Source organism: Centruroides sculpturatus, unplaced genomic scaffold (genome assembly GCF_000671375.1).
Source record: "Centruroides sculpturatus isolate CEXI.00-Female unplaced genomic scaffold, Cexi_2.0 scaffold948, whole genome shotgun sequence".
Classification (NCBI taxonomy): Eukaryota; Metazoa; Arthropoda; class Arachnida; order Scorpiones; family Buthidae; genus Centruroides; species Centruroides sculpturatus.
In genome coordinates, this window is record NW_019385420.1 from 169,221 (window position 1) to 179,964 (window position 10,744).

Genomic DNA, 10,744 nt, shown 5'->3' on the forward strand with positions numbered 1-10,744 from the left:
GCTGTGATAGTGGTGTCAAGAATTTTTATTATATGCAGTTTGGTATCGGTGCAAATGTCTTTTTAATAAAACAATATTTCGGTTTTCAAACGTACACTTGGCGGTGCGTTCATTACAGATTAATTATTCCAAAGGATTTTGAAGGAATTATTATCACATTATTTATGCTTTAAAGAAATAGTAAAAGGAATTATAATTTGTAATAATTTATCTATTGATTTTAATTAGGGAATTATGCTTTTGATCGAATTAATTTTTTGTTTAATTAGAAAAAAATTCTGTATTCAACTGGCAACACTCAAAACTTCGATCGTGATGCAAAATTCAAGTGCTGGTAGGGATGGAGTTTGTTGTCTCTAGATAATAATTGAGTTATTCAGATTAATTTGTTTAATTAAAATGCCTCAATCTCCTTTTCTTACTAAAATATAAATTTTCGTCTACGAGTACGTATCTTCTAATATCAGGACTTATACTGGCTTTACAGATAATGCTACAGAGTTTCACAGAAAACAATTTTTCATTTTATTTAATATACCTGTTTATTTGTAATAATCTGTATTATTATTTACTGCAAACAACTTTTAAGAAAACGGTTGCTGTATTATCATTGTCTAATAATACGCATTTCACTGTACTTCTGTAATTATACATATACAATACACAATGTATTAAAAGTTATTTGGGTGGGTATTTGTTACCACGAGATTGACCAAACGATATTTATTTGTAGCAATTAACACATTGATCTGGATGATGTTTCTAGCTGTATATATGGTTACACTTTAGGTAATATGTAGTAGTAAAATAGTCGTTTTTTTCTAATGGTAGATGTGACATATTGTTGTTTAATTTTTGGATGTTGTATTCTCTCTGGGATTGGCAGATTTTTCTGTAAAACATTTTCTGTGAAGAGGTACTGTACAATTGTGTCTGCAAGGTGTATAATTCTAGTATTATCTTCATCCATGATTTAGTTAAAGGAATAAATACAGATTTCTAAACAGTTAGCTTTTAGAAAGCTGACAACTTACTTAAGAGGCTACTTCCTTCTTCCAACATTTTTTTTTTATAGCTGTATTAGATTTTACAACCTATGTTTACATTTAAAAAAATTTTTGTCATTGTCTAGAGAAGAGGCAGAGAAAGTTATTGAGTTTAATTTATTCAAAATTCCATCTTTAGATAAATTATTTAGGACATTTAAAACTTTTTTATAATTTTCTATTTTAGTTTAAAGATGGAATAATAATTCTGAAAATATAAATATAACAAGTTATTTTAATAATGCATTTTTTCCTGTGAAATATATTTAGAAATTTGATTATTATAAATCATCTAATTTATTCCAGTGTTCTACTTTTATTTTTAATAAGATTTTTGAAGATCTTTTATATTTCAATGAATGTGAGATGTGGAAAATAATAACATTGAATACAATGTTATTTATGAACTAGTAGTTATCACTTGTAATTCTGACATATTAATCTTCCTAACAATGAAATTCTTTTCATGAGTGTCCTTGATGATAAATAGTATAGTTCAAAAGTGCTTGGAAATATTTTATTTGAATTTTATCTCCATTACAGCAGTTTTGATTTTGTTTTAAGTGGAGTTACTTTTTTTCATTACACTGTTGTCTAACATGATTTTCTATTAATATTTACTCAAATATCTTATGGATATCCAAATGATCTATTTCAAACATTTGTTTTTACTTACTGATTCAAACTTAATTCAAATTATTCATGTTTTTTAAGAACTTTATCTTATTTCTACATTATCAAATAATCATCAAAGTATCTATTCGTAAATAGCATATCATCTTTAAACACGTATCAATCAGGATTTCAATTTGTTGCATCAGTAAGTGCCTAGTCTTTGAAAAGATATCCTTATTATTGGGCCATAACAGAAAACTAGGGTCCATTGCAAAATGTTTTGGAGGGGCCCTTTCACTTGGAGATCCAAAGACTACACAGGTCTGCAAAAAAAATTTTTTTTCCAGCTGCATGGAATATTTTTGCTGAATTATATGTTTTAAAGATCACGGATTCTTAAAAACTTCTATTACATCCCATCATGTAAAGGATTTTGCAAAATAAAAACAAATTTTTGATAAAACACTTATTTATTACAATGAACTAAATATATTATATTTTCTTACAACTAATCAACAATAGTATGTAAAGGTTCGTTTTTGGGTGGAAGGCAAATGAGATATATAGTCATAGGGAGCACAAGTAATCTCTTCCACTTCATTAAAAAGTCCAGCTTCGCTCTAGCCTTAGTAAGGCTGATGATGATTTTGCAATAATAATTAGTCGGCATCACCCAATATTATAAAAACTAATCAACAAATTGTTTCTGATATTTATACACAATTTTAGGTCTACTCTTTTTTCTTATGAAACCTTTCTTTCTTCTTTTTGATGTTTCTCCAAACTCGTTTCCAATTTCCTTCTCTGGTTTCTCGATTGAACATCTAACACTAGTCACCTAACATATTGACATCCCATTTTCCTTGGTAACATCTCTCAATATCACAGACATCCTGTTCTTCACTGTGGGCTCCCAAGTTTTCAGGAAAATAGTCAATATGGGAGTGTAAGAAATGAACTTTTAAGCTCATCTTGCATCCTTGAGCTTCATACGCTGCTGCCAGCATTGCATTGTACTGTACAATGGTTTTGTAGTCAGGGTCCTTAGTATTTCCCAAAAACTTATGCACTACATTCTTGAAAGAGTCCCATGCTTCTTTTTCCTTTACTCCCATTGTTTCCAAAAATCTGCTTTGTCTTGATCTCCAAGTTTCAATTTGAAATACACAAATTAAACGTTATTCACAAACTCACTTATGTTTCTTTGTTGACTTTTCACTGTGTATTCACCACAAACATAACAGAAGCTGTTGGGAGAAATTACACAACCTCTGTGAGTCATATTCCAGAAATAAAAATACAAGCACAGTAGCGTTCGAATGCTGGATTTAAACTGAGTGTGGCATTAGATGGCCAGAGAGATACTGAACTTATTTAGCTTGTTGAAACACGATATAATCCAACAGCGGGTTGTTTATATTTATTCCTGGTATCCCAGATAACATATCAAAACATGCTCAACCTCACCAATAATATTACTCACTATCCACTTTTCACCTGTTTCCATACGACCATGTGACCATCCTCTTAATGCTAAAACTACTTAACCCACCTCCCCCTACCACTACTCTCTTCAACCATTAACATTTTTATTTATTACCAAGTCCAGCTATAACTGATAGAATTAATGTGAGAAGTCTTCGTTTTAAGGCCATTTTTTAAATAAAAAGAAAGAATACTAAATTTTAAGTTAACTAGGAATTTTACACTAAATACAAACGAAAACTTGAGTGTAACAAAAAAATTTGATGAGATGGAATTTTTTTGGTATTTTTTTTCATTTTTACCAAGTTGAAATCTGTAAGAAAATGTATAACAATCCTATGCAGTTTTTTACTTGCAGACCTGTGCTATCTTTAACATACAAAGACACAAAAATGCAACCTGAAATAGTTTTTAATAGAGTCCACTTATATATATTACTAAATATAATTTTGTTTTACTTTTTTTTTTTATTTTTAACTAGCTGTTTTGCCAACCATGTTTAGAATTTTAATTATTTCTATCTGCAAAACGTAAATAGGGCTCACAGTATGCAAAAGTTAGTTTGGGAGAATAGCAGAGCTATTTTCTTTCTATTTCTTGTCTCATGTTTGTTTTAGACTAATAACATACAAAGAACATTTGATATCAGAGTTTATGAAAAAAGGACTTTGCACTAGCACATACCAGTGACCTGGTTCTGCAATATTTTTCAGGTGAAAAATAAAGACTATTTTTCTGATTACTTCTCTTAAATTTGCAGAACCAGATCACTGGTATAATAAGTCCTGTTAATAAAATAAGTCCTAGTAGACATCTTACATAATAAACAGTATAATAAGGACACAGGCATATGAATTAGTGCTACTCAAGTTATCTGATAAAATGTATAGGCAGTATTTTTTCAATGTGCTAGTAACAAATATATGAATTATGTTATCATCTTATTTATGTAAGAAATAAGCTATGTGAATAATATAATTATGTGATATCTTTATTGATGCTTTTAAGAAATAAAGTAATAAAATCTAACTCTGTACTTTATAAAAAAATTTTTGTATAAAACATGAAATTGCTACAAAATACCAGAAATTAAACTAATATTACAAAGAAAGAAAACATATTCCAAACAACAAATTTGGATGAGATAACAATATAGTGTAACAAAAATATTTCATGATAGAAAGGACAAGAATAGTGACAGTAGTAATAGCATCAATGCATGCTTACACATCTCATGCAAAAAATTCTTTGGAACTTAATTTGGACTTTTTAAAAAATAATGATCAAACAAACAAGTGGGTCTATTTAAATTTTTATCCTTTTTAAAATTCCATCCAGAGAGAGATGGTTAAAAATTTGAAGATAAAATACAGTTTTGTTAAAAATGACTAATGATATGACATTAAAAAACATACTTAATACATTTGATGCCAATCTTGTAGGATCAAACACAAATGACACACATTACTAAAAGTTTTCACAATATCACTCAGGTCACTGTTGTATAACACCATCTTAATTTGGACTGATGAACAGACCACTACTTTGAATGGCATTTTGTCACAGATAGAATTTCTTTTTTCTTTGTCTGTGTCCTTCATGTCTCTTTCTAATATATGTAAAGATAATTTATAAATACATAAATTTATATTTTTTCTCTTTTTGCCATTGGGTGGTTCCACGTATTCATTATTTGCCAAATGCTTGCTTAGCATTTGGCCAATACCAATTAGTGGATGGTTTACTAGTGACAAATATTTGGTGTTTATCATTTCCCAGTCGTTATTGGTAAATTGTGCTGAATCAAAGGGGACAAATATTTACCTCCATGCATTTATGCTCAAATTTCTATATTTTCATGTTTTGATCATTATGTTTAAAATATGGAATGATCTAATGAAACAATGATTGAGATGAAAAATATATTTTTACTGAATTAAAAAAAAGCTCATTAATGGGAATTGTTTAGAATGTTCTATAACAAAGCAAAGTGGAGTGTTAAAAGTGAGGTAGGGACAAAATATATAAGCCAAACTGGTTTGCTTATTTTTCATTAACAGATATGAACTACTCATAACTAAAAAAACAGTAGTACAAAATATTGTTTGAGAATCGTTCATTTTCTAGATCTTGGACAAAGGTTCATTGTTCTTACAACAAATTAATGCCCAACAAATAATCGTATGACAAACATTTCAGCAAATACTTTGGTGAAAGGCAATTATTTGGCTTTCAGTGAATGCCAAATGTGTGGAGCTGCCCTCAGATACAAATGCACAACTATATCTGTGAAAATATTCTTACAAAATATCTAAAAAAATAAAATCAAAAATCTACTTTTAGCTAGCTTTCTTTTTTTTTTTTTTCTCCTTTGTTATATTTTTAGATCACATATCATGTATTATTTCTCTTAACTCTACTGAACACTTTTTAAATATATGTATTTTTATCAGCATAAAATAAGTTAAAAATTAATATATTTTAATGAATTTACAGAATATTTTTACTGTATTTTTTTTTTTAGATAATTGGACTTAATTTAAATGTTTTAAGAATGCAATGAATATATAAATTATGATCACATTGTATATCTGACTGTATTTATAGCTCTAATTGCATGTACAAATAGAATAGATTTTCTACGTTGTGATATTCTGTTTTTCTCTTATTTTATAGGTTTTTATAAACTTTATATTGTATGCATATACACAGGGTGTTTATTTAAACATTGTCCAGGGCAAAAGAGATCTTTCCAGTGTTGCATGAATATATGTATGTGATGCATGCTTGTTTCAGTGGTAAAACATCCAGAATACTTAAATATACTGTCCAGAAGCAACAGATTAATTTATTTAAATAATGCCACTGGACAGAGCATGCTCCACAAATTGACAACCTAACAAAATAAAGCTCACTTATTTGTATCAATTTCTGCAATGCTGTTTTATGCTTATAGTCAAAGGTTATTTGCATGTTATGCTAAATCATCATAAGTTTATTCCCTTCAGTTATTTTAAAACTGGAACAAGCATGCACTGCCTGCATACATTTGTGCAATGCTGGAAAGATTTATTTTGCCCTTAAATATTTAAATGTATATATACTTATATGAGGGTTGTCTAACAAATATTGCAATTGATTTACAGATAAATACATATAAAGAAATTACAAGTATTGTTTTTTCAATCTAGGCATTTTTTGCATCTATCTACCAGTTTCAGTTTTCTAGCATAGAATTTTTTTGATTGACTTGGAACAATTGAAAAATTACGTCATACAGTTTACCATTTGTAAACTCTGTATAACACTTATCATTTTTTGATTATTTAAGAGACATTTTTATATTTGTTATGAAAACAATTTATCATTTATCTCTGTAAAAAATGTAAAAACAAAGAAATAAGAAAAAAGATACAGTGGGCGATCGGTTAACGAACATAATCTGTTCCAAGACTTTGTTCACTATCCAAATTGTTCGTTAACCGATTATTAATTTACCATAGGTTTATATGAAAATTTAATTAATTTGTTCTGGAGACCCCAAAAAATAAAAAAATAAATACTTTCTTACTATATTTATATGTAATAATAAATAAATAAATATATATATACACACAGAGACTTGCATTTTTATTAGTCATGTTTTTTTTTTTTGTTTGTGGGGTAAAGAATCTGTCTAATGTTGATTGCTTTTCTCTCTTTTTCAGAATTTTTTAGAAGTAATTAATAGCATTGTAACTGTAGAGATCCCCAAGCCTATTAACCTCAACCTGGTTTGTATGCCATTCTAAGACCGTTGATCTGACATCCCCCACTTCTTCAAAAGAACTTTAATTAATAGCAGATATCGGCTTTTTCATAATAAAACATATCTCGCCGAGTTGCTTGGCATTCTTCTGTCATCAGATCTGTTTCAGGTTCCATTATGAGCTCTTCAATGTTCTTTATTTCTCAGATGTGATATTTGTTACTCCTTTAGCTGCTTGAGTTTTCTTAATTATACTGTGTCTTTTTTAGATAAGATTGAACTGTGCCCTACTGTAGATTTGTTCAAGCTATACTGCCCAGCAACATTAGACATCTTCTGCCCACTCTCTACCTTTGCTATTATACTCTCATCTTTTGAAAATAAAAACCGACACAAAACTTAGTGAGTGCCCGCTTGACAGTTTTGCAAATACTATAAAAGAATTGTTTGTCAGAAAAATAAAAGGCTGGAATAACAAGGGAGTATTTCAAAGTTCTAGGAATACTATCTGATCAGTATATATCAGGTTGAGCATCGACATTGACGTCTCCCACGCTCCAAAAAGTTACCTGAAGACAAAGGAAAATCAATTGGTATTTGCTATTTCCGTCGCTTCTTTTTATGTTTGTTTAGTGAAGTGTTCATTATCTAATCATGTGTTTGTTGTCTGATCATAAAAATCTTTCGCGAAAGTGTTTGTTATCCGATTTGTTCGTTAACTGATCTGTTCTTTAACTGATCACCCACTGTATATAAATATAAAAGTAAAAAAACTACATTTTTAGTCCAATGCATGTAAAACTATACCAGAAATATCTAGCATTATACTTACTAAAAATAATGAATAACAAATGTTTTCGATGGTTTTTAAATTGTCACGTAATATGTAGTACAGTATATATATTATGTGACAATTTGTTTTTTGTATACAATTGTTATTTGTATGTATTTATTGTTGTTATATTTAGTAACAATAAATACATACAAAAAACAATATATTTATAGAGATAGAAATGTATATATATAAGTATATTTAATTCCAAACTATAGTCTGAATAATCAGATTATGACTTGAAAAATTCTATTTCAATGAGTTAATTTTTTCCAATGAAAGTTCATGGATCCCTGGTTAAGAACTGATAGTATAGAGGCGTGGTTCTCAATCCGTGGACTGCGGAACAGAGGTGCTCCGTGAAGCCACTTCAAGTGTTCTGTGAAAAAATCAAATATACAATTAAAAATTGTTGCAAAAGAAAAATCAATACAATGTAAAATAATTTTTGTATGGGAATGTAATCAAACGCCAATGTCGTCATCTACTAGACCGAGTGCGCTTGATTTCAAAAAGGTTTGCCACCCCTGCTTTAAAGTTGATGTGTTGTAAGTGTTTCACAGAAAAAAAATGTCAAATGTTTCCTGACTTTAAAAAGATTGAGAACCACTGGTAGAGGAAGGTCTTCTTAATGCTCACAAGGAGCAAGGAGAAAAGAGTTAAAAAATAAATAAAATGAAAGTAAATAATATATAACATGGTCATATATTTCTCACTAAAAACCTAAAGTCTGGTGTTGGAAAAAATTCACTTCACTAATGTAAAAACATTAGTGAAGTGAATTTTTTCCAACACCAGACTTTAGGTTTTGAGTGAGGACTGACAGATGATTAACAGTTCTATTAGATATATCTTCCATCTATCTGTTCTAAAGCATACATTCAATGAATAATACTCTTGATGACTTGGCTGCAGTTGTCTCGTAGCAAAATTCTGTCTTAATCAGATAAGTTAGGAACATTGCTATGATAATCAAAACTTTTCAAGTATCCCCATAACAAAAATCATAAGTTAGTGATGATTGTGGTGGCCATGCTGTTATAAATGATCAACTAATCATTCTTTTGTTCTTGAAATGTTGATGCAATAACCTTTGCACATTGATGCCAATATGAGGGAGTACTTTATCTTGCATAAAGATTGTGATATACAAACAATTTCATGCTGAAATTCAGGGAAAACAAAATTTTGAAGATGTGTCCACACCTAGTGGCATTGACAGAATGGCCCAGATGCAGTGTTTTCTTCAAAAAAATTAATTTCCTCATTAGGAAATTTTGGAAATAAACTTTTTATCTATAAAATCAAAATCCCATGATCAGAAAAGTATGCATATCAAATTTGGTTGCATTTGCATTAATAGTTCTTTCTACACAGAGCTCTAAACACCTCCTGTTTAAGTATAACCAATCTGTATTATAAATACAATTTTTCAGATAAATGAAAATTTATGATTATTTATACTTTAAATTAATTTTATTTTTAATTAAAACTGTATTTGCTTAAATTCAATTTATAAAAATAACAAATACAAATTTTAACATATTACTTAGGAAATACCACATAGTCTTGATATGAAATTAAATCCCAAATTTAGTTATTTATTTAAGAAATTCTATATTTAACCTAAAATATAATTTAAATTAAATAATTTTGTAACTTCTTTTTTGTATATTATTAAATTAACTATTTTTAATTATATTTCTGTATGAAAATTTAGATAAAGCATTTATATATAAAAATGCTATATATATTTGATTATATAATAAATTCAATTAAATTTACTATAATAATAATTATTATTATATATAGTAGTATAAAACTATCATTTGTTGATTTATAAAAGCATCGCCATTTTGTAAAGCTATTAGTTAATAATTAAATATGCAACATATAATTTTCAAATTGAGAATTTCAATGTTATATATACATATATGTATTAATAAAATTATTGATTTTAACAGGAAGGATGATTGTGGACTGCTGTTGCCAATGGTTACTAAAACTGTTTACATTACTTGCAAATGGATAATATAATATGAAGAGAATAATATAGTATATTATATGACTTGATTAGAACCTGTCAAAAATTCAGTTTCTTAAATAGTAAAAATTACTATGAAATACTAGTAATATATTTATTAATCTTGGGATAATTAAAGGTAAATAATTAAGAGTTTCAATTTTAAAGACAGTTATTTGCTATGATATAAATATATAATAATTGCATAATTAAAGCTTTATTGATTCATTTATATATATTATTCATAGTAGAATTAACTTAATAGTTATGAATTGAAATTTCTTGACTATATTTAAGGACTGTCTATATATTACAAAATAAAAGTTTTTTTTTTCAGATATTTTTCTTTTCCTAATAAAAAAGAAATAAAGATCAGAACTCCTCTCCATCATTAGGTAAAATATTAATGCTTTATGAAATAGGTTTTAATACATAAACTTTTGAACATGCATTCAAATATTTCTTAATACAATAATGTTTTGAAACAAAAGTTCTGTGAAATGTTTTATATTTTTAAATGTTTAAAAAACTATTCATAAAATATTCTAATAGATGAAATACTAACTAAAATTGTTTTAAAATATTTTTATAATGTATTACAAAATATATTTTTAATCCTAAATTGTGAATATAACATTTTTAAATGTAATTTATATAATTACTAATTATTGTGTTTGCTGCCAGTTGACATGATTTTTTCATGTGACCTTCACATCACAAAATGGTGACAACTGGCAGAAAACATGTTAAGGAAACCAAAAATCAACTTGAAACAGTTGAAAATGTTTCATAAATAAAGAAATTTTGATTACCTTAATTAGCAATTATATGAATTATGTTCATACAGTACAACCTCCATTATCCGGACCTCCATTATCCGGATTTTCGATTATCCGGATTGTTCAAAATAAACAAAAATTTTACGAATTTGCTGATTTGCACTTGGCGAATTACGACACTGTTTATGTACGTGATGGAATGCATAACTTTTTTTG

At 27.9% G+C, this 10,744-nt stretch overlaps 1 long non-coding RNA gene across 2 annotated transcripts; it reads left to right on the plus strand.

Annotated features, from left to right (window-relative positions):
* Positions 1 to 297: 297 nt before the first annotated feature.
* LOC111638809 lies at positions 298 to 10,146 on the plus strand. 2 transcript variants are annotated; one of them, XR_002758956.1, is made up of 3 exons: positions 298 to 334; positions 9,691 to 9,888; positions 10,087 to 10,146. It is a non-coding gene; the product is annotated as an uncharacterized LOC111638809 (long non-coding RNA). The 2 variants fall into 2 exon arrangements; XR_002758957.1 differs by having other exon boundaries at positions 324 to 446.
* Positions 10,147 to 10,744: the final 598 nt, after the last annotated feature.